Genomic DNA, 23931 nt, shown 5'->3' with positions numbered 1-23931 from the left:
AAAGTTACCACGAGATAACTGCGAACTCGAAGTAATCTGGGTTAGAGTCCTAAAGATCAGCCTGTATATTTACGTGACGAAAGCTTTAGCGCTCGCGCTTTGAAGTTTTGCCGAAGCTCCATGCGGTAAGCGCACAGGACTGAAGTTAACTTCAGTAAACTATTAACACGGGAAATCTATAGCTTTGTTTTTTGGTACCACAGCCGCGGCGGACACCAGCCGCGTAGCAGTTCGACCGCACATTATTCGCGCGATCGGTGTCGCCGCACGATTCGTGGCGGGGCTCATATTCGCGAGTTTCGAAATATGAGGCATCGCCAGTGCCCCAACCCCAAGTAAATATCCTTCGCTTAAATAAAACACAATGTTACGCTTCCTTGCACTAGAATAAAAAAAACTGCTGCAACTACACGTACACTATACAATTGCTGCGTACACAAGGCTGCTCCATCGAAGCGTTGATATCTTGCAAAGGTAAGCGAAGAAAAGTTTTTCACACGCAAATGAGTCAATCTATTTGTATCTCGAAGTAAGTATAAGTGATAGCAGTATATTCTCTGCGCTGTCAACAACTCCCTCGAACGGGCAGCAGCTTCGTCGGAGCGTGGTGCCAGCGGTTGGCCCGGGGCGCGGAATGCCCCTCCCTGACACCGGCGACACTAGCGGCAGCCTTTGCCCCTGTATGAAACTACGGCCGGAGTTTCTGGAGCAGAAAAGCATTGAGGGACTCTGGTTATATTGTTCTCTAAATATGGGAGACGGGCTATGTATGTGCGCCGGGTTGGATCCCAGAACCACGGGCGGTTGTGTGCTAGTGTATGTAAAGAGGGATGAAATGAAAATTCCTTTCTATCCGGAGCTACTCGACGAGGTGGAACTTGAGACGGCAACGGCGCCGCCTGCACGTATTGCAGCAGCGGCTTTTCGTTGTTTTCGCGCCCATTCGCGCTTCGGTGCGCGCCGACGCTGCTCCGATTTCCGCTGACCTTCCTCCAAGCGAACGACTCGTTTCCGTCCCATAACAAGTTAAAAGTGCAACTGCTCATAACGGCGAAAGAGGCATCGGTTGCGGCACGTGGCATAGTACTTGTGAAAAAGGCGTCCGCAATGGCTAGGAGGAGCGGCTAAGCGGCGCCGAGTAAAGCGGCTTCACGGCAGTGAAAACTGAGAGAAGGCCGGAACGGGGGTAACCGCGGTATAGAGCTTGGGTGGAACAGTTTGCCTATTATTAAATAATATACTCCAGATGCATATCGAAATAATGAGACTTCTAAGCTTGCGGCCCACATCATGTTGTGAACCGCGTCGGACTTTCGTGGTGACCGTGTGCATTAATAATAGCAGATGCATGCCGACGTTCATTTTCCAACGCGTTGCGCTATACAACACTTTTAAAGACACGTAAAGCCAGCGGAATTTTATTCTTCGCCATAAAAAAAACAGAAAACCCTAGCCATAGAAGCTTCACTTAGTACGTTGGAGCCCCGGATAACACTATTTACGACAGGCGGCAGATCCGTACCAGCTATGCTATTCTGATACGTGGCGAATTCGAAAGAAGGTATAAATTTCTGTAACTGCTGTATTGTAATTTGTACCACGCCATTCAAGGATAGTCTCAATGGTTCAGATTTCTTTCTGTTGGCATTGTATTCTACGTAGGAGCGGCATAGACCTTTACGATGCGCATTAGGTTGCAGCCGCAAGGAAAAGTTGTAACTGCCTGTGTATTCTTTTGATAACCAAAATTTCGCTTACTCAACAACACCCGTGTGTATGAGATTTCGGTGCACGTTAAAGACCCAGGGTGACCAAAATTAATCCGGAGCCCTCCACTACGGCGCGCCTCGTCGCCTGCGTTCCGTCGGCGCGTTAACTCCTACAATCAATCAATCAATCAATCAATCAATCAATCAATCAATCAATCAATCAATCAATCAATCAATCAATCAATCAATCAATCAATCAATCAATCAATCAATCAATCAATCAATCAATCAAAATTTCACTTAAATACCATATACAACTCGACCTCGTGAGTAGTTAGTTAATTAGGTCGTGTTCAAATTGTACACTCGCCATCGTAAACGTGACCACTTTTTCTTGTAAAAACACTGGTTTAAATTGAAATTAACGAAGACGAAGGACGCGGAACACAAGATGTAGATTTACCAAAGCGCTTTCGTAAGTAAGTAAATAATGTACCAACTAGCCCAGAAGCAAGCTCCCAGTGACCACTGTTTCCTAACTATTGCTGCAATAGAGACCGTATACACATTTTTGTGATCTGTAGCCCTTACATATTAAGGTAACAGCTGGAGTTCTGATTTAATAAACGTTTCAACTAGACAGAAAAGGTAACATCGAGAACGCCTACTTGACACGCCGTAGAGAGCCGAGGCGTCCATCTTGCTCTCTTGTTTTGGTGAAGCATTGGTGGTGGTAAAGGCGCGGCATTCACGAGATGGAAGCACGGTTTCGTAGAGCCAGATATGCGAATGCTGGCTGAGCGGTTCAAGTGGGGAAGACGACTGTTGTAACTCACGAAAATGCTCCTAAACGTCGCGTGTACAATTGTACACGCCGTGCTGCGAAGGGTAAAACACGCGAAAAAAAAACTTGGACTCACGTCAAATGTCTCCGCGAGCTTGCACTAAACAAAGCTAACTAATATTTTTAACAATGAAATTCGGTACATTTGTGCAGGGCGGGAATAGAACACGGAGCTTCGGGAGCGCTCGGTACCCCGACGTCACGGATTCTCCCCTGTTCCGGCTAATCAGAGGTGTGCCTCATTGGGCAAGTGTCGGATGAGGCGGTGGGGTTCAGATGAACGTGACGGCACGCGAGCAGAACAGGTGCCCCACTGACAAGGATGGTTCTAGAAAAGCAGCGGCGCGTAATGCCGCCAGTCTGTCGACGTAATTTGCTCGGTGTTTCGATAAGGAAACTGCTTCTCCGTCAGATGTACGCTTGTAAGGATAAGCGCGGTCTACCACGCAAACACGCCCTCAAGGGCGAAGCACAGAAGGTGAAGAATGCTGTGGAAAGAGCGCATGCGCAAAGATAGGAAACCGAGTAATGATGTCGAAGTACGATGCACAGGTAAGGAAGTCCTTGATAAATTTTGCCACGGAAACCATAATGCTTTCGTACTCATGTAAGCCGGCTTGATTTGATTGATTGTGGGGTTTAACGCGCCGACGCAACGCAGGCGATGAGGCGCGCCGTAGTGGAGGGCTCCGGATTAATTTTGACCACCTGGAGATCTTTACCGTGCGCCGAAATCTCGTACACACGGGCGTTTTTGCTTTTCGCCTCCATCAGAAAAGCGGCCGCCGCAGCCGGGAATCGAACCCGCGACCTCGTGCTCAGCAGCGCAACGCCTTTGGCCACTGAGCCACCGCGACGGTAATGTAAGCCGGCTTAAGCTCCTCTGTATACAGAGAAATGTATTTACTGGAGCACGGCCTACGTTCGAGTTTGTGACACAACTTTCGTCAACAAGACATGAACAATTGGCAGGTACTGAAATGCTAGTAATTTGCCCAATGAAAAAAAAGAGCAGGCAGAACTTATCTACGACGATTGCCTATATGTAAATCATTGTTTACATTTGATGAATTACTCGCACAATTACTTGCAAAACGTTGGAACTACTTGGTATCACTTGGTTCCAGCACGCGAGCGTGCGCGCATGTGTGTGTGCATACGTGTGTGCGCGTGTGTGCCTGTTTTTCTGTGCGCGTGTGCGTTTGCGCGTATGTGCGTCCAGTGAGCACTTCTGAAAGAACGATATGTGCAACTATGTGTTCTTCATTACTTTATGAGAGGGCAAGATCGATAATTAACGTAAGAAGTTCACGTGTGCGGAGGAGTGTTCACCATTCTTACGTAAACGACAGCTGTTACGGCTTATTCAACCTGACATGTGATAACAGGACACAAGGCCAGCAAGGCCTCCAGGCCTCCGAAACCAGGCAGACGGCTAGAAGCGGCGCACACATCGTCGCGACGTCGTTTTCCTTCAACAGATAAGATACCTCTGTATTTTATTTTGACCTCAATTTCCTGATGGAGGCGAAAAGCAAAAACGCCCGTGTGTTAGAGATATCGGCGCACGTTAAAGATCCCCAGGTGGTCAATATTATTCTGGAGCCCGCCACTACGGCTCATCGCCTACGTTCCGTCGGCGCATTAAACACCGCAATCAATCAATCAATCAATCAATCAATCAATCAATCAATCAATCAATCAATCAATCAATCAATCAATCAATCAATCAATCAATCTTCTGACCTCCGCACCCTAACAGGACTCCTTAAGCAACGCACATTTCTCGCTCAGTACCCCGTGATATCAAAATGGCGGCCGCCATTCTGCAGAATCCTAGCTCTTCGAGTAGTTTTTAAAGTGTTCCTATTAAAAGTAACAGATGTAAAATGCCTAGTTATGAAGAAAAGGCTAAAAGGAGTCCCGCGGCCCTGGTGCGCTCCTACGTTTATATGTAAATCTGTCACGGCGCACTCATAGTCGTCGTTAAAGGGGCCCTGAAAGGCGTTTTGAGCACACTAAATGAACTAGCGCAATCATTAGATTGGGTAGTCAACGTCATCTGTGCCAAGTATTACTCTTTTACGCGCAGCGGAAAGCTCACACTTTTGTTACAAAGTTTGTCGCTTTTTTTTCACCCTTCCCTTCGTGTTTTTGGACGCCGCCATCTTCACATGTCTACGTCATCGATTCCCAGATGTTCGTCATGAGCTAGACATCCTGCTATTGGGCGACTTTTTCACGCACTTCCGGCAAAGAGATGAGTCGTCTGCTCAACGTCGGCTCGCCGGCTGATCTGCCAGCGTAGTGCCGGATTGCTTGGACATTTTACTACAAACGAAACAAGTGTAAACAAGCGCTTAACCGTTTGTATTGAATGCAACACGGCCATAACACGACATGGATATTCTCTTACCTGAGTACGTTCCATAAAGAAAGCGTTGAAGCCCCGTGGCACTTCTTTCGTGCAATCGCAGAGAACGCCCTGAGCCGAATGCCCGGGTTTGACACATACTAAAATGTATGTGTTAAACTTCAAAACAATCCAGAGATGCGTTTCTAACGAACACAACGGCACAACATGCGTTGAAAGTCTGAACCACGATTGACAGAGGATGGGTTGCCTGCTGCCCGTCGTAAACTCGGTACACACCTCGCGCGCGGTTTGCGGGGACGAACAGCAAGTCACTTAACTCTGGCGCACAAGCCGATGGCTTTTAGCAACGCACACTGCACATACCCCATGCGAGGTTGAGTCGTACGTCGCTCGAAAAAGATAATCTAGACCATGGGAAGCACTATCCACCCGCAGAAGCACAACGTCGCATTTCATCGCGAAAGAAAGGCGTCCACAACAAAGACACCATCGCCTCCTGTAATGCCAAACGCCCCTCGCACTTCCCAATGGGAGTGAGTGGTACGCCTGCAGTGCCCACATGTCGCGAAGTGGGGCCCCAAGCTGAACCGGGATCACGCAACCGTAACTGACTTCTGGAGCGGTTTGTGCCTTGTTGCCAAGGCAGCCGATGTTTGAGATTGTCAAAGAAATGGCGCTCGCTCCAGCGCTAGAAATCTCAGAGCCGTGGTGGAGCATGTTTTGCCAACGTTGCCGCTCTCCACCACGCGTCGCCCCAAGCTGAACTGGTCACATGATTGAAGCGTTTCGTGCACGGGTTCTGTATCGGTTTAAAATGTCTTTTTCACATGCCGCCGGCAGGAATTACCACCGCCGCAAAATAAGATCCGGCACAAGCGGGGCCACATCTGATACGGCGCTTTTGGATAAACAGTGCGCGGTGCATCAAAGAGAAGGAGCGCACGATCCTCCACGTGCGGCTGCGAGTTCGCCGCCGATAAACAGTCACGTGCCGCCGATAGGAACTGCAGCAACGTACACCGGGAAACGGCAAAGACAAGCCGCCGCACACATGCGGCCAGATTTTTCGTTCGCTTTTCCAGCCTTGAGCCGAGTGCGGGATTCATGGTGTCTACAAAGCTTGCCCGTAGCAGACGGCAGTCGGAGGGGCGTAATAGCGGAAGTACGTCACCGCTGAGGAGCGCAGCATCATGGGAGGGAAGGCTGGCGCGCCGTCAACAGCGAAAGGAGGAGGAAACGCGGCGCGACGATAATGCGCGGTTTTTGATTTACGATTTCTCAGCTAATACTCATCGCTTTAACAAAATTCTTGCGGGAGCCGATTGCTAATACATTGCTTTATTTGATTACATGTACATCCATGCATTGGCGGAAGGTATTTCAGGACCCCTTTAAGATCATCATCAGCCGTTCCGTACTCTGAGGAGCCGAACTGTGAGGGGTCTCACGGTCTCACACCCCATATAGACGGGAGCCGACATTACCATAGTGGCGTGAACCATGCGTTGGGCTTGCTTATGTTTCTGTTTTTGCCGACCGGCTGCGCCGGGCTGTGTTATCTGTGTTATGCCGGTGCCAAGTGAAGCCCGTGTTCCATTCTTTATTCTTATACCGCACGTGTTACCTCTTTTGATAGGGATAGCGTCTCGAACCAAGGTCAAGAGTATAGAATAATCTTCTATGATCTACAGTGTTCTTGATGAAATCGACGGTTCGAGAAACACTCGCGTCCAAAGATAATTCTCGCAGAGCAGACGCCGTAGCATTCGACTCGCCGACGTTGGCCTGCGCATGTCACTTTGTTGACTGCTGCTTCGCCGCCTGTGTATTTTTTGAATGGTTAGGGGAGTACAAGTTCGTTCCAATAAACGTGTTTTCCTTGAAGACAACTGCATCGTCTTTGGCATCGTGACAATATACTCCTCTACTCGTAAAGAATGGTCCAAGGAGAAGCAGCATCGCATAGCAACAGCTAGGCGGATATTCTGTGTGTTCCGGCGCCCGCAAGGCGTATACACGAAGCATAGTTCCTACGCTGAGAAACCTGCAGTCGAAGTTGCGGAAACAGTGCACTCGCGTTTTGGAAAAGGGGGTCGCTGCTCCTAAAGTACTGTAAGTGGTCGTCTTAATTTTTGGTGCTAATAATTTGGTTTAGTTTTATTGTCCGTTTATCTGAGTACGATGGGAAAACCGGAACCGGCAACACCCAAAGCAACCAGGCTTGGAACATGTTGAAGGCACTGCCGGGATGGTGGGGAAGTAGTAAATAGAAATTTAATGCCCATGCAGTTACGTTGTTAAAGTGCATCCCGCAATATGAGAGTACAGAAAGCGTGAAACGAATTCCTCTGGGTCGTTAGGACTGCTTATGTGCTTTGAATGAGAAACCAATGTGTCTTGTTTTCGCCTTGTGATACTGCCCAACGACTTATTTACCGCTTCATTGTGCCTTAGGCTTCTTCGCTGTTTCCTTCGTATTTGGGCTCTCCTCTTCGGTGTTTCGGCCTTGTTGGAGTATTTGCCTAAGAGACCGCCCTCACCCAGTCTTTTAAATGAATGGCGGCGCATCTGACGTAGAAGCACTTTCCATCCCGGGACAGGACGTGAATCACTCAGACACGCAAGACACTTCACGCTACTTCCTTCTCAGTGATCGCGGTGCTCGGGTTCATGTTCACATGCCGTCACGTGCACCTTGCCCCATTGGCTGCAGCGTCATGTGCCCAATGACGCACACACTAAGGACGCCTTTAGTCATCCTGGTCCTTATACCAACGATATATGACATGTTTTTGTTCACCAGACTATGTCATGCCGTGAGGACGTTTTTGTAGACTTGGGTAAATTCACAAGTTTCATCGATTCTGGGTTGTGTTTATATATTTCGTTTTGCACACACGAAACAACTTTTTGTTCGCCAGTGAAAAGGTGGTATGTTTGAAAAGGTAGTTATGGCTGTAGAATATATTTGTCGAACAGCTTCTGTCAACATTTTTGTTTATTAGCCCTCAAAGTATCCCTTTTCCGCTGACACCGCGTTATGTTTTGCCGGTACTCATAGTAGTAACCAAGGATATGAAAAGGTTTGGGGTTAGTGATTTTATGAGGAAAGTCGTGTTTTCTTTCAGGCTATGTATACAAGGTTGTCGTGAGTTTTCGTGACAGCAGTAATGAGAAAACGCGTCTATGGTGACCTAGTTGAACTTTTATGTCCCCTGGAAATGTATTGAAACCAGTATCTCAGAGGACGTAATCAGGATGTTCTTAAACGTGTTAATCACGGAAATAAAAGTTTATGCTTCGGCCAAAACACTTTTTTAAGCGGAGAGTACTTTATGGACTCGTCTTGTCGTCGTAGCTCTCTGCAACGGTCGATGTCAAACGACTGCTGGAATCATTTGGTGCCGCGAGATAACGGACCCAAGTAGAGCGCGGCGTACCGTCGTAGGGCGTCGCGCTGAGGCTTCAAAAACCAAGCGGTTTATATAGTCATAACCGTTTGAAACGCGTGAAATGCTGGCGCTTGTCATACACCTCCCCGTTGTTTAGCGAAAAAAAAACCTGCGCGGACATTTTACGCAAGATATACGTAATTAACTGGCAGCACCCACGTTCATTAGTTCAGAACGCTCGTTGGGCTGGTTTTTGCGATAGTAAGCGAAAAAAGTGGCAGTGCAACGCCGGAACGTGCGAGAGGAAAAGCAAGCACAGAAAAAAAATGAAGGAAGCTAACACTAATGGGCAAGACCTGAAGGCAGTAAAGCTGCACGCAACAGTAGTGTTTTAACTCTTTTTCGTCTCACGGCGTTATTTAAAGGCACATTTCCAGTGGCGATTTGCCTCGTCGCGCGATGAGGCGGTGTTCGGACTTGCGACGAGCGATGATGCGACTGCGTTTAACGGAGCTGTTACCCGACTTGTATGATTTCCTTGGTGCTTCAACCATTCGCAGTCAAAGAAAATTATGTTATACGAGCGCGACAAGAACAGGTAAAAAGGGCCCATCTCCCCGCGAGGGGGACTCGAGTAAATGCGTCGCATAGGGGGTGGGTGTATTGCGTTAACGTTTAGTGTTTGGGGAGTTGGTGGTAGTGAATGCGTTGTATCAGCAGCTTCTTGACGTAGTTTGAATGAGTCAAGGATATAAGGCGCGTTCGTAGCCTTTCATTTTGTGTCGGTTTTGTGGAGCAGTGGGAAGAGCACCATGTACCTCGCGGTCCGCCCACAGGTAGTGAATGCGTTGTATCAGCAGCTTCTTGACGTAGTTTGAATGAGTCAAAGATATAAGGCGCGTTCGTAGCCTTCCATTCTGTGTCGGCTTTGTGGCGCAGTGGGTAGAGCACCATGTACCTTACGTTCCGCCCGCAGGGTCGTGGGATCGAAACCAGGCGCCGGTAAGTAATATTTTTTATATAGTGTAGGTGGAGGGGTGCGGACCTGTTGTTGAGAGCGAGGAGGGCAGCGTGATGCGGGAGAGGATGAGGGGGGGAGAGGGCGCGCCTGCGCGCTGAGCTGTTGCGGACGTACGGCGGACGCTACATGTGGGTTAAAGAAATGCTCTGCATTTAAAATCACTCTAGAACACATGCTACTAATCTGGAACAACGCCAAAAGCATTGCGGGTTGCAGGTGTACAAAATAACGAACTCAAGAAGGCTCTTTTCAACTTATTATTGCACGAAGAAATACACGCGCTTGCTTTCACACCGCAACACTCATATCGGGGCCAACAAAGTTCGCTTCATTTCGCCAGCGCAAAATTCTGACGCCCCCGAACTCTACGCGTGTCCACCGCTCGCCGATAGAAGTGCGATAAGGCTGCAAGTCAACCTACCGTCCCGCTATCCACATAGCTATCCACATATACGACATACGACACATATCCCGCTATCCACATATACGCGTTTCTCCACTCTGATGAGTTCCACGCTGTTCTTTGATTAGTACACGCGTACTCGGAAGCCACTGACCAAAGAACCGGAGCGCACGGTAAGTTGGCTGCCAGCTCGACCGGACTGGCCCAGCGGTAGCGGGCCAAGCAGGCCGAGCAGGCCCAACGGCGGCGGCTCGCCCGCCGCCTTTTGCATTGCCGGATGCAAGCAAACATTTCGTCCCCCGCTGCGTCAGCCTACCCCGCGGCCATGATTGGCTATCCGGTTTTGCGGGGCCGTCACGCGACGAGGGAATTCGGTCCGAGAACGATCTGCTCCGCCGTAGCAAAGCGGCGAAAGGCGACGCTCACCGCTTGCGACGTCACGCCACGTCGCAGTGGGAACGTGCCCTAAGCCTCGCCACTGTGCGAGAGACCACAGATGGATGTACGCACACGGTTCTGCGCCGCACGTGAACTCGTGGCCTTCCTTCGTGGCGCGCGCTTATTGCTGCGGTGGCGGCTTCCTCGCCTTCCTCCACCACGTCCCGCGCCCGTCTCCTTTGCCTCCTCGCCTATCTGTCACCTGCCGCCTATCTCGTCCAGCCACCGGGCCGGACAAGATAGGCGGCAGGTGTGGTTTGTGGTGTGGTTTGACCTTTAGCGCTCAAGGGCAAAGCTGGTCACCTCGCGAAGACTGCCCTAGGTAACGTAGTGTAGCTTGCGCTACCACAGAACCGAACTCCCACTGGAGCTGTTTCAGGCAGCGGGCGCGCGAACACTGTAGAGGCGGGTAATTCGAATTGCTTTGGGTGGTAGCGGTGAGCAGATAACGGCGGTACAGCCCATTATAGCAGATCACTTTCTCTGCACTTCCGAGAGCTTTCGCGTTGAGTCGAACGGCTTTAATTTTTTAAACTGTGTACTCAGACACTGCCGGTTCTGACATGATTAGCTGAGAGGGATGTTTATTTCTCACGAAAAAAAAATCGTGGCCTGTTCTCGTCGGAAATGCAGCATGTTTTTCTTGATTTCCAGGACGTCTTTCTCTTTGTGGCGACTCCTCCTGGAAGCGCTTCGAGAGAATATTCCCTCACGTAAAACGGTCTGCGTTTTTATGAGTTGATCATAAGACACTCCCTGCGACATTTTTTCTTCCTCGATCTCTATAGCATAGGGTAAAGCAGAAAGACTGTCAGAAAAAATTAGTGCCCTTCCACTCTGTGAAGAAGGTTGACCTGTAAAGCTGGACGCAGTCCACGGAGTGCGCGAAACAAAACACGTTTATCGTTATTTGCGATGGAGCACATTTCCCAGCCAATTAGCTGAATGAACCTATGACGAATCCAAGCTTTGTTCTTCCAGACGACCATGGAACTGCCTGTGTCCCTCCCGCGTCGTAAGTGTCTTACTGTTTGTGTAAGGCCGGGTTCAGACTGTTGCCGTAACTCTCGTAATAATTTTAAATGGCGTCATTTCACGTGTCAGCCAACCGAACTGCGTGACATGCTAGTTTTTTACGTCCATATATCGCGACACGGCTTTTGCGTCGGTAGTCTGAACACACCCTAACACCCACACCCAATCCGCTCTCCCACTGAGGACTCCAGACAGGTCCCTTTGTACCGCTTAACGTCCGCGTTTAAACTTCGCACCTGCACAACGCACATGCCATCCATCAGTACGGGCATGAAAGTTATAGCAGCGCGTGCACGCCCCTCATCCTCCCTTCCCACTATTCTCCGCTACAAACATGCGCGCGCAAAAACCGGCAGCCGGTCATGGGCGCGTGCTTAGAAGTGACCGACGCCATCGAAAATATCCCCTGAAAGCCCTCTGTAGAAGGGATATTGGATCACGCCGGCGTTCCCAGCGGGCAATTTGTCGTTCATGCGGGAGCGATTTGCCGCTACTCTACGCGCTTAACTTGAGGTGGTAACGGCGCTGTCAGCAGCTTTCCGTTGTTTTTGCACCCATTCGCGCTTGTGTTGGGTCCAACGCTTCGATTCTTGCTCTCCTTCCTCCAAACGAACGGCATGCATCCTTCCCATAAAGATTTAAAACCTCTACGCTCTTTAGCTCTTTTCTCGCGTACAAACATGGGGCTGTCCGTTTTCCTTCCCCGTCGTATGCATCTTACTGTGTGTGTAAAATGTCTGTTTAAAACATGGGACCCACACTCGAACCACTCGATTGAGAACAGCCGACTAACCGCATTGAGCCATGTAATTTCGACACTTAAATCTCCCACCAGCACAGCCGGCAGTTCATCGGTAGCGGCATGAAGCCTAGCTGTGGGTGCAAGCCCCCTTTTTCGACCCACAAGCCGTGCACGGATAAACCGGCAGCCGGTGATGGTGCATGCTTAGGCATGAAAGACACCGGCAAAAATGTCGCTCGGAAGGCCTTCCAAGCTGAAAAAGAAGTACGGGCTCAAGCCGGCGTTCCAACTGGGGAAGTTTCTCTTCTGCTGTTAGGAATTCGCAGATACTTGGCGAAGTGAATTTGAGGGGAAAGGGGACGGCGGGTTTCAGTGGTTTTAGGGGGCAGCCCTTTGGCAGCCGTTACTTGGGCTTCGTGGGAGCGGCGTGTTTTTATGTCCGCGTAACCGATTGAGCGAAGGCAGCAGCGACGAAAGAAAGAACATGGAGAGGAACGTCTAGCGAAGGGGGAAGTGGAGTATGACACGTGAGGCTACGGCGTCATCTCTCTCACTGCCTTTCCCTCACACGTTTCATGTGTCGCCACTGCCGCCACCAAGGAGCGTGCTCCCCCTGACACTTTCCCCGGGCGCATTTTAGTTCTCCGCTAATCCACACCACTTGGCGTTTGCGCGGGAGGTTCAAACACAATATGCAACAACGTGCTGCTCGCGGCTCCCTTGTGGAGGGCTAATCCGAATGACGTGACATTTGCGCAGGATGTTCAAACATGATTTTCAATATGCTGGCCGGCGGCGGCGCCGCACTGCGAGGTAGCAGCAGATTAACGCATGTCGCCGTACGTTCGCTATCACGCGAACACTTCCTGAGGCGCAGCAGAAATCCGCCGTGACCGAGACGACTGCAGCTCGCGCTGCGTACAAATTTCATATTGGGGAGTGCAGTAGTCGTCAGTGTATTTCTTACGCCCATGTGTGCTTCTGTCTATTTTTTGCAATCATCTGATAACAGCATACCGCCGTCAGGTACGGACTGCGCAACTGGCCAAAGGGGCATCAGTGGAGGCGAGAGGAAGAATAGTTGTGAAAGAATGTCGCGGTGGGGAGGAGGAGCCCTGGGTCGGCGCCGAGTAAATCGATGACACCGCAATGAAAAGTGGGGGGGGGGGGGGCGGGGCGGGTTAGACATGTACTGCTTTGCAGTAATAATTCGCAAGCGCTGGGAAAAGAGTATGCTGCACATCTGTGTGAAGATACTGACAAATGATTTAATTATGACGAAACTCTACCAATGATAACTGCATGTCGAGGCAGCGCAGAGGCTTTACTGGTATTCACCACTAGGTCGGGGACCTCACGTGTTTGTGTCATGTCCGGTGAGGTAAGGTAACAAAAAGAAACTACAGTGACCGGATAGCGTGTTCCTCCCTCACCCAGAATGCACGGGTTCGATTCCAACTCGGACCAAAATGTACTAAATCTTATTTTCAAATTCTTCATCGTACCTTGTTCACACAGGCTTCGCTGATAAATTTGTCGTCAATCCCAACTTTCTGTACGTGTGTTTATTATGTGCACCTTTGGACATTTTGTTGGCGGTCGACAACCCCAGGCATTTCTTTACTTTTGGAACATATTGTCACGGAACAGTTGAGTGAAGACGATGAGGGCAGCTACGCTGCTTAGGCTGTTTTGGATGAACATTAGAAGAGGACGAAGAGCTTCCAGCTACCGGTCTCTGTACTCTCCCGCAGGCAGTGCTCAGAGTTGTAATTTTAGTCAATACATTGAATTTCAGTGCTTCTGCCTCGTAACATCTTGGTGTGGTGGAGGCTGCGGGCTTTCCTTATTTACCACGAAACTTCGTAGCGGTCGTAAAATGCCGCCGTTCAGTATGCCTAACAGCAACGACCCTGCTCGAGGCGCATCCATTCCCCCCATCGTTGTGTCTTACCCTCGAGAGCCTGAAATGTTTACCGGCAATGATGAAGTCGACACTGATGAGTGGATTCGTACGTCCGAGCGGGTAAGCCGACTTAACAGGTAGGATCCCACATTGATGTTGGCGAATGTTTCGTGCTGCCTGAAAGGCACAGCACTGACGTGGTACGACACCAACGATGAGACTTTGACCAGGTGGGACGTCTTCAAGGAGAAGCTACGCGCAGCGTTTGGAAACACTTCTCACAGCCAGCTTGCCGCCGAGAACAACCTCGCGTCCAGTGTCCAGAATTCAACCGAATCCCACAGTGCATATATTCTCGACGTACTTGCTCTGTGAGTCAAGGTTGACCGGGCAATGCCTGAGGAAGAAAAATTGGGCACATCTTAAAAGGCATTAAGGACGACGCTTCCACTTTACTAGTTTTCAAGAACAGCTCAAACGTGGATGACATCATTGCAGAGTGCTGACACTTGGAGCAAACCAAAGCCACCGTATTGCTAAAAACTTCGTCCGCCTACCGAATACGGTCGCTACGTCGTCCTGCGAAGATGTGCTGCTTCGCCCACGCGACGATACCCCACCTGGCCGACCTCAGACGCTCAATAGGATAATTCGTCGAGAAATTGAGGCCATGTGGCCAGCTCCTCTCACTACACTAAGCGGTGACAGCCCATCCATTTGTGTGATTCAAGCTGTAATCCACCAAAAATTTGACAACAGGGCCTTTGCCCGCTTTGCGGCATCAATCGTAAGGACGTCCACCCTGTTCTACAAAGCCCCGAACCTATCTATCTTATCGCACCTCGTCGTTTCCGCAATCCGGCTGCCTGGCGGACCCCTGACGACCGTCCGATTTGCTTTTGGTACAATCGCCCTCACGATGCTTCCCGTGCTTCGTACTACACTTCCTGATGACCCGAGAATGCTCCCCGACAATTTTCACCCGATCGTGATACCAACAGCTCCGACGCCTCTGCTTCGTTGTCCAGACTTAGCCGTTCGTCCTCGCTTTACCGTCGCCAGTCCCCATTCCCCGAAGCTCGCTGTCTGACGTGACGTACGAAATCCCGCCGCACCCGCCCTCTGCCCAGCCTCACACGGACCTTGATCACGTCGCCCTGCTTAACACTTACCACCCCAGCACCTAAACGTTATGCCACCACACGCCGTGGCGGCGTCTTCCCGCCGGGGGGGTTGTGTTACGGAACAGTTGGGTGAAGACAATGAGGGCAGCTACGGCTCTGTGCTGCTTGGGCTGAACTTTAGAAGAGGACGAAGAGCGTCCAGCTACCGGTCCCTGTGCTTTCTCGCTGGCATTGCTCAGCACTGTAATTTTAGTCAATACATTATATTTCCGTGCTTCTTCCTCGTAATAATATTATGCTTTCACTTTATTAACTGTCCGGCGAGCATAGGACCCATTCTTTATTTCAAAACGAATTAACCGAAATCTCTCCGCGAGGAGGCAGGTGCAGTTCTAGCATTGCGCCGTTCTTTTCTCATCAACAAAGCGGGCCGAAGCAGGACCGTTAATGAGACGTCGTCTTCAGGGTGTCCTCACATTGACTAAATCGAGCGTCCGGGACAAAAACAAAATTCCGAAAAGGGATAGAGAAAGGGGGTAAGCGAAGTGAGTTTCGCCTGAGACGACAAAGGTAGACGGAGCATCGAGCCGAAGTAAAGAAAAGCGACCGCAAAAAAACACAGCCATCTTTACCAGTGCCGTAAAGAGAAATTCTGCAGTTATCAATCAAGCCGCTCTGCACTTCCTCTCCCTCGCGAACTCCTTAGCAGGAGCCGAACTCCGTAGTCGTCGGGAAGCGACGCCATTTGCTGCTTTACCGTACTCGAGGGGAAACGCAGCTGCATTGCTTCGTCTTTTCGTCCTTTGATATAGCCGGAAGAAAGCACGAATATGGTCTATTGCTACCGCTATGCTGTGCTTTTATTTACGGGGCTAGGACATTTCCATAAAAGAGTTCGCCGTCACTCTCACTTCCTGTTTTGATTATTTTCTGTATATTCAATAGAAAGTACTGCAAGAAACGAGGGAGGACGTCCAGACAGAGCCGAAAATTGAAGCTCGAGAAGACTTGGGGCGAACACAAAGAAAGGAGGAGAACGAGAGGAGGAACGAAGAATGGATTAATGATCGCGTCATTCAAACGGGGCCAAACTAAAGAGTAAACCAGAAGCGACGGAGAAAATGGAGAAAGGCTCAATATTTCAGGGTTCTCTTCTGCCGCACGCACCACCAATATGAAACTTGCGGGATAAAGCAACCCCTTTCGGATGGTTCAGTGAGCAAACCACCGACGAGATTGAAAGGATCGATAATAACGTCACGCAAACCCTTTCTAACCTGAGAAAAAAAGGGTGCTGCTATTGCAAAGGTTTTTGTTACAAAAGTCCAAGTGTTGAAGTCGGCCCAAGGAAAATTTATATGCAGCGTTGTTAAGGTATATTGTATAGCCGATCGAATAACGTAGTTCAGCATCAACACTACCGCCTAGATGTATGCAGTAAGAAAGCATTGATAACCTCCAAAAGAAAAAAAAAACAAAACGGCGGATTTCTGCTCGACTGTTATTTTCACCTATTTATCACTGTTTTAGAGAACTGGCAGTCATACCTCATTCGACACTATAGAAACACTGAAAAGAACGCCAAATAGCTCTGGCAATAATGACTGATACTGAAATATTGATATATATGTATATATATATATATAGATATATATATAGTCTGGAAACAAAAACTCACACAGAGCGCGAAAAAATACGGTTAGTAGAGAAAGAGAGAAAGAGACACACGAGAAGGACATTAAAAATAAAAATAAAAGATTACTGACGTTTCAGGGAGAGGACTCCCTTTTTAATGTCCCTCTCGTGTGCTCTCCCTGCAACGTCAGTAAACTTATTTTTATTTTCTACGTCTTTCTCGTTTGTCTCTGTCTCTACTAACCTCATATATATATATATATATATATATATATATATATATATATATATATATATATATATATATATATATATATATACATATATATATATATATAAATATATATATATATATATATATATTTAGTAGAGACATAGACAAACGAGAAAGACGTAGAAAATAAAAATAAGTTTACTGACGGATCAGGGAGAGGACTCCCTTTCTTCAGAGTAACTCTGAAGAAAGGAGAAAGGGAGTCCTCTCCCTGAAACGCCAGTAAACTTATTTTTATGTTCTACGTCTTTCTCGTTTGTCTCTGTCCTTATATATATATATATATAAATATGAATGAGGGGCTCGCTAGGAGATACAGAAAGAAATGACGGCAGCCTACAACGCCAAAGAAGGCATACGGGAATGGTTAAACTATTTTTTACCGTTAGTGACGTTACATTTTTTTTATTATTAATTACGTGAGAAAGAAAGAAAGAAAGAAAGCAAAACACGCGCCCAGAGTGGGGACCGAACCCACGCCTTTCGATTAGATCTCGAATGCCTTACCAATTCGGCTATCTGGGTGACTGTATTCTCCTTCACTTTCTGGGGTATTTATATTTACTACAACTGTGTCTGACGCTTGAGGCTGGTAGCCAGCGCCACTCAGACTACACGGGGAAAAGGCGACCTTCTTTTTCAACCCCCCCCCCCCCCCCGGGGCGTGACGCGAACGTCCACAGCCTGTCGTAAGCGGGTAACTGGCGGGAAACCCTCTTATGCTACCTTGGCATCAAGGCTGCCAGAACCGAGGCCCTCGCTAATCTTTCGCACGATAATTGGGTTTGGAAATGAGGGGCTCGTTAGGAGATACGGAAAGATATGCCAGCAGTCTACAACGCCAAAGAAGGCATAGGGGAATGGTTAGACTAATTTTTAACGTTAGTGACGTTACATTAATATTTTTTTATTATTATTAAGTGAGAAAGAAAGAAAGAAAAACAGGCGCCCACAGTGATGACCGAACCCACGCCTTTCGATTAGATCTCGAATGCCTTACCAATTCGGCTATCTGGGTGACTGTGTTCTTCTTCACGTTCTGGGGTATTTATATTTACTACAACTGTATTTGAGGCTTGAGGGTGGTAGCCAGCGCCACTCAGACTACACTGGAAGAAGGGGACTTTCTTTTTCAACCCCCGGGGCGTGACGCGAACGTCTACAGCCTGTCATATGCGGGTAACTGGCGGGAAACCCTCTTATGCTACCTTGGCATCAAGGCTGCCAGAACCTTTCTTTCTTTCTCACGTAATTAATAATAATAATAAAAAATGTAACGTCACTAACGGTAAAAAATAGTCGAACCTTTCCCCTATGCCTTCTTTGGCGTGTTAGACTGCCGGCATTTCTTTTAGTATATATATATATAAATAAGTGTTTCTATAGTGCCGAACGATGTATGATTGCCTTTTTTCTTATACAGTGATAAATAAGTGAAAATAACTATGGAGCATAAATCCGCCGTTTTTCGGGAAGCGGGAAAGACGGCGGATCTATCTATCTATCTATCTATCTATCTATCTATCTATCTATCTATCTATCTATCTATCTATCTATCTATAGATAGATAGATAGATATAGATATATATAGATATAGATATATATCTATCTATCTATCTATAGATAGATAGATAGATAGATAGATAGATAGATAGATAGATAGATAGATAGATAGATAGATAGATAGATAGATAGATAGATAGATAAATTGATACCCAGAGTAGTCCGAATGGCGCTGGCTACCACCCCCAAGCGCAGGAAACAAAAAAATTCCTCGCATTTCCCCGAGGGGAAGAATGTGAAAGTGCGAATGCACGAGTTGAATTTGCGCGGTTCGGTAATGTTCGCGAAATAGAGATCACACACACACACAACTACAAAGAAAGAAGGATGCATTTATTCACAGACACCTATTTGTGTTGTCGTTGTACTTGATTGCTAGAGCGGATCTCAGCTTTGAAATTTTGTGTCAGTACTCCTTTAAGCAGGTGCATTAGCCCTTCTCACGCCCGATTCTTGGCCAATTCTTGACCAATCGACCATATCACTTGCCCCACACTACGCCAGAACTAACATCTTCAAATACTCGTTTTTCCCTCGAACCATCACAGAGTGGAACCAGCTTTCACCCTCAAACGTTGAAAACCTTGATGCCATCCAACAAGCTGTTTGCTGATATGTGTTTTAATGTACACCTTGATGTTATGCCCCTCCTGCTTGGGCCCTTCAATGGGCCTGCAGTATGTACCAAATAAAATAAAAATCCCCCACGTGGGTATGTGCCATGTCAGCGGCCAGGCAGCGCGCGCCCATCTCCCCCCGTTGCCAAGGAAGACGAGGAGATTCCTGGCCAATCCCCCACGTGGGTATGTGGCATGTCAGCGGCCAGGCTGCGCGCGCCCATCTCCACGTGCGCGGACATCGCCGGTGGACGCAGGTTCAGGGTCGCTTAAGAAGTGCATTAGCACTTAAAACACCTTAGGGACCCTTCAGCACTTACCATCGACTACTCGGAATGTATTTTGGGGTAAAGTATTTTGTCCCAGTAATCTCCTCGCGCAAGAATTATGAAAATCCGTTCACTATCACCGAAACTACCCGCGTTGAGAAATCGCGCATAATAGTTCCCTCTTAACTCGACAGCGGACAACGCGACGAAAGATGCGCGCTCTCTCCCGGCGTGTGGGGCGGTTCGCGGCGTTTTCTTCCGCGGCCTTTGATACGTCACAGGCCGGGGAATTTTCTTCTTTTCTCCGCAACGTAGAGGGGTCCATTTCCGGTCTGGTGCCACAGAAAAGCAGGCATTGCTGCCTGCTCAAAAGCGCACTCCGGCTGGTAGGACGTTTTTAAGCAATAAGAGTTTGCTGTTGAGTGGTCTGAATGAAAGGGAATTATTGAGCTCATCTCTTAAACTACGCCCGCACCAAAAACACAAATAAAACCGCCAAACTGTCCGTACAGGTTCAGGCGTAGAAGAGGTTCGTGCACACCGCTGACGACGGCGGATCGTCACAGGAAATGTAAGAACTAAGTTGCGAAGATGACCAGTGACAGCCACTCGGACAGCCATGACCTCAATGACGACGTTTAGGCCATGCCAGGGGTGCATAATGAGGAGAATTGAAGAGTGCGCGGTTGGTTTTTCCGTGTCTTTCAGAGCGATTTGCGCACTCATCGATTCACGTGGACGTGTAGTATTTCGTTTAGGTATTCCTGGCAGTGTACGCTAAACGTCGCGCAGGTTTACTTGCACTATTCAAAAAGTGTTGCACGGTCCCTTTAACATAAATACCCCAGGAAGTGGAGGGAAAATAGCCTCACCGGTAGCGTAGTGGTCATCGCATCAGACTAGTATTCTGGAGGTCGTGGGTTTGGATCCCACCCGGTGGGCATTTTTAGATGCGGAGCATGTCATGGTCGGGGCTGTGTCCCTCCCTCCATTGTCGTTGTTGTCCGCCGTCCGCACACCCACTGCGCATGCCTGGCCAGGAATCGCTGATGATGATTTTGGCAGGATGCCCCTAGAGATTTGCCAACCAAATAATCCATAACAAGATAGCTTCGCGTTCAAGCACAGTCGTCATGTTCCCGTAGGGGAACCCTAAGTTCCCCACCACCACTGCGCATGCCTGGCCAGACACTGCTGATGATGATTATGGCAGCATGCTCTTAGGGATTGGCCAACCAAATAATCCATCACGAGATAACTTCGCGTTCAACCACCATCGTCATCTTCCCGTAGGGGAACCCTGAGTAGTATGCGAAGCATTCCTCCTCTCCTCTCCAGCGCTCCTCTCCTCTCCGGCATTCCTCCTCTTCTCTCCGACACTCCTCTCCTCTCCGGGATTTCGCAATGAATGGCAGCACCTGCGGCTCAGCGCGCGGTAATGCGAAGCAGCTTAGGATTAGAGACGCGACGGTAGCCGCTGCATACCCCGCTGGGGGTGCCACTGTAGCTCCGCGGTATAAATGACGCGCGCGCGCTCCACTCCCCTCATTCTCCTCCCGCAACGCCGCGATCGGAACGAAAACTAATGGGAACTTGAGTCGACCCCGTAGCTGCTTCGCGTACTACTGAGGGTTCCCCTACGGGAAGATGGTGAACTTTTTTCTCTTTCTTTCGGTCTTTCCAAATTTCTTATCTGTTTCAATGACCTACCAAATCCTCCCGTTTGTTTTCCGAGGTTTTCCTGACTGCCAACACTTATTGCTGTCTTATTTCAACGAGCCCCTCATTTCCTATTCTGATTCGCTATATGTATATATATATATATATATATATATATAAATATATATATATATATATATATATATATATATATATATATATATATATATATATTGTAGAACAGAGACGTACGGGACGAGGATTCCGTAAGGACACATATCAAAGTCGCAGCGCTTATTGCCAGTGCTGTTTGGCGTTTTAACAATGTTTTATAGTGCCGAATGCGGTATGATTGCCCTTTTTTTTGTGCAGGAATAAATAATTAAAAATTCAAGTCGAGAAAAAATGCGCCGTTTTTTCCGGAAGCGGGAATCGAACCCACAACCTCCGCATAACGCGTGCGGTGCTCTACATTGAGCTAGTTCCGCGGCGACTCCTCTCTCGACTATACCGCGGGGTTTTGTATTTACGACTGCTCAGAGCCCGGTCAACTAGCGCCGCCCCTCGACCACCGCGGGAAGACGTAGAACGTCTTTTCCCAGCGGCCGCATGTAAGACGTGGTCGGAAGTCGGGGATAGCCAAAGGCATTTCAGACTGCTGAAGCCAGAACCCTCGTAATGCATTTTGTAGAACCGAGACGTACGGGACGAGGGATTCCGTAAGGACACATATCAAAGTTGCAGTCCTTATTGCCAGTGCTGTTTGGCGTTTTAACAATGTTTTATAGTGCCGAATGAGGTATGATTGCCTTTTTTTTATGCAGGAATAAATAATTAAAAATTCAGGTCGAGAAAAAATGCGCCGTTTTTTCCGGAAGCTGGAATCGAACCCACAACCTCGGCATAACGCGTGCGGTGCTCTACCATTGAGCTAGTTCCGCGGCGACTCCTCTCTCGACTATACCGCGGGGTTTTGTATTTCCGACTGCTCAGAGCCCGGTCAACTAGCGCTGCCCCTCGACCACCGCGGGAAGACGTAGAACGTCTTTTCCCAGCGGCCGCACGTAAGACGTGGTCGGAAATCGGGGATAGCCAAAGGCATTTCAGACTGCTGAAGCCAGAACCCTCGTAATGCATTTTGTAGAACAGAGACGTACGGGACGAGGGATTCCGTAAGGACACATATCAAAGTTGCAGTCCTTATTGCCAGTGCTGTTTGGCGTTTTAACAATGTTTTATAGTGCTGAATGAGGTATGATTGCCTTTTTTTATGCAGGAATAAATATTTGAAAATTCAAGTCGAGAAAAAATGCGCCGTTTTTTCCGGAAGCGGGAATCGAACCCACAACCTCCGCATAACGCGTGCGGTGCTCTACCATTGAGCTAGTTCCGCGGCGACTCCTCTCTCGACTATACCGCGGGGTTTTGTATTTACGACTGCTCAGAGCCCGGTCAACTAGCGCCGCCCCTCGACCACCGCGGGAAGACGTAGAACGTCTTTTCCCAGCGGCCGCACGTAAGACGTGGTCGGAAGTCGGGGATAGCCAAAGGCATTTCAGCATTTCAGACTGCTGAAGCCAGAACCCTCGTAATGCATTTTGTAGAACAGAGACGTACGGGACGAGGGATTCCGTAAGGACACATATCAAAGTTGCTGTCCTTATTGCCAGTGCTGTTTGGCGTTTTAACAATCTTTTATAGTGCCGAATGAGGTATGATTGCCTTTTTTTATGCAGGAATAAATATTTGAAAATTCAAGTCGAGAAAAAATGCGCCGTTATTTCTGTGTTATTTTCAACGAGCCCCTCATTTCCCATATATATATATATATATATATATATATATATATATATATATATATATATATATATATATATATATATATATATATCTATATATATATATATATATATATATATATATATATTGTCACGTGACCGGTGAACAATGCCCCATGGCGGCATAGCTCGGCGTCAAAGACGACGAGGAAGAGGGGGCGTGCAGACTGCGGAATCGGCCATGGCCGCTTGTAAATACTGTAAATAGATCGTTCCTCATTCATCTGCCATGGTTCGTCTCATATCTGTCCTGCCGCCACGTAACATTTTGGTGGAGGGTGCGGGGTACAGTCCCATCCCGTCCCGGGCTTCACCCCGCCTCGACTCATGAAGCGGTCTCATCGTGGCTCTTGGAAAGCGTCGGCCCGCCCCAGCCACGGTGAGCCATCGACGCGACCAATCCCCAGCCCCGTGTCCCCTGTCCATGCCCCGCCGAGACGCGCCGAACTGACCAGCCACGACCTTACGTAGAGCCGACGACGTTCCCCCGCCCAGATCCCATCTCTTCTTGGAGGGCTTTGGACGCTGCCTCGTGGGGTCGGCGGTGGTCATAGCTGTTCCGGGGGCGGTGCTTATCACGACCATCACCATCATCTGTGGCCGCAAGGACTTCACTGTATATACTCGTCCCATCTCGTCCTCGCCGCAGCTATCGGCGTTAAAATTTTCCGTCTGCACGTCTACTGTATCGAGCTCGCGCTGGTTACTTCCGACGGATTCTCCGCGACGGGAAAAGATTTGCCGCGAACAAATGGAGACACTGCCGCAACATCTTGTGGACCAGGAGCTGCCTGGAGCTGCCCAATTTAGCCGCCCCAATAACAGAGCTGAACGTCGCGCAGGCACCTCCAACTGCACAGCAACCGCCTTCTGCAATTGCTCTCAAACCATCAGCAGCCGCGTGAACCGCTGCAGCTGGCACCCGCACGCTGCTAAGACAAGGTCGATACCGGTATATATACACACACACACACACACACACACACACACACACACACACACACACACACACACACACACACACACACACACACACACACACACACACACACACATATATATATATATGGGAAATGAGGGGCTCG

At 48.7% G+C, this 23931-nt stretch overlaps 1 non-coding gene across 1 annotated transcript; it reads left to right on the top strand.

Annotated features, from left to right (window-relative positions):
- Nucleotides 1–20217: 20217 nt before the first annotated feature.
- Nucleotides 20218–20290, top strand: Trnat-agu (transfer RNA threonine (anticodon AGU)). Its single transcript has one exon. It is a non-coding gene; the product is annotated as a tRNA-Thr (tRNA).
- The last annotated feature ends 3641 nt before the right edge of the window (nt 20291–23931 follow it).

This window comes from Haemaphysalis longicornis, unplaced genomic scaffold, assembly GCF_048455015.1.
Source record: "Haemaphysalis longicornis isolate Haplotype H1 unplaced genomic scaffold, Haemaphysalis longicornis Haplotype H1 scaffold_3, whole genome shotgun sequence".
Taxonomy (NCBI): Eukaryota; Metazoa; Arthropoda; class Arachnida; order Ixodida; family Ixodidae; genus Haemaphysalis; species Haemaphysalis longicornis.
The sequence above is the reverse complement of the archived record's forward strand: the minus strand, read 5'-3'. Positions and strand labels throughout refer to the sequence as shown.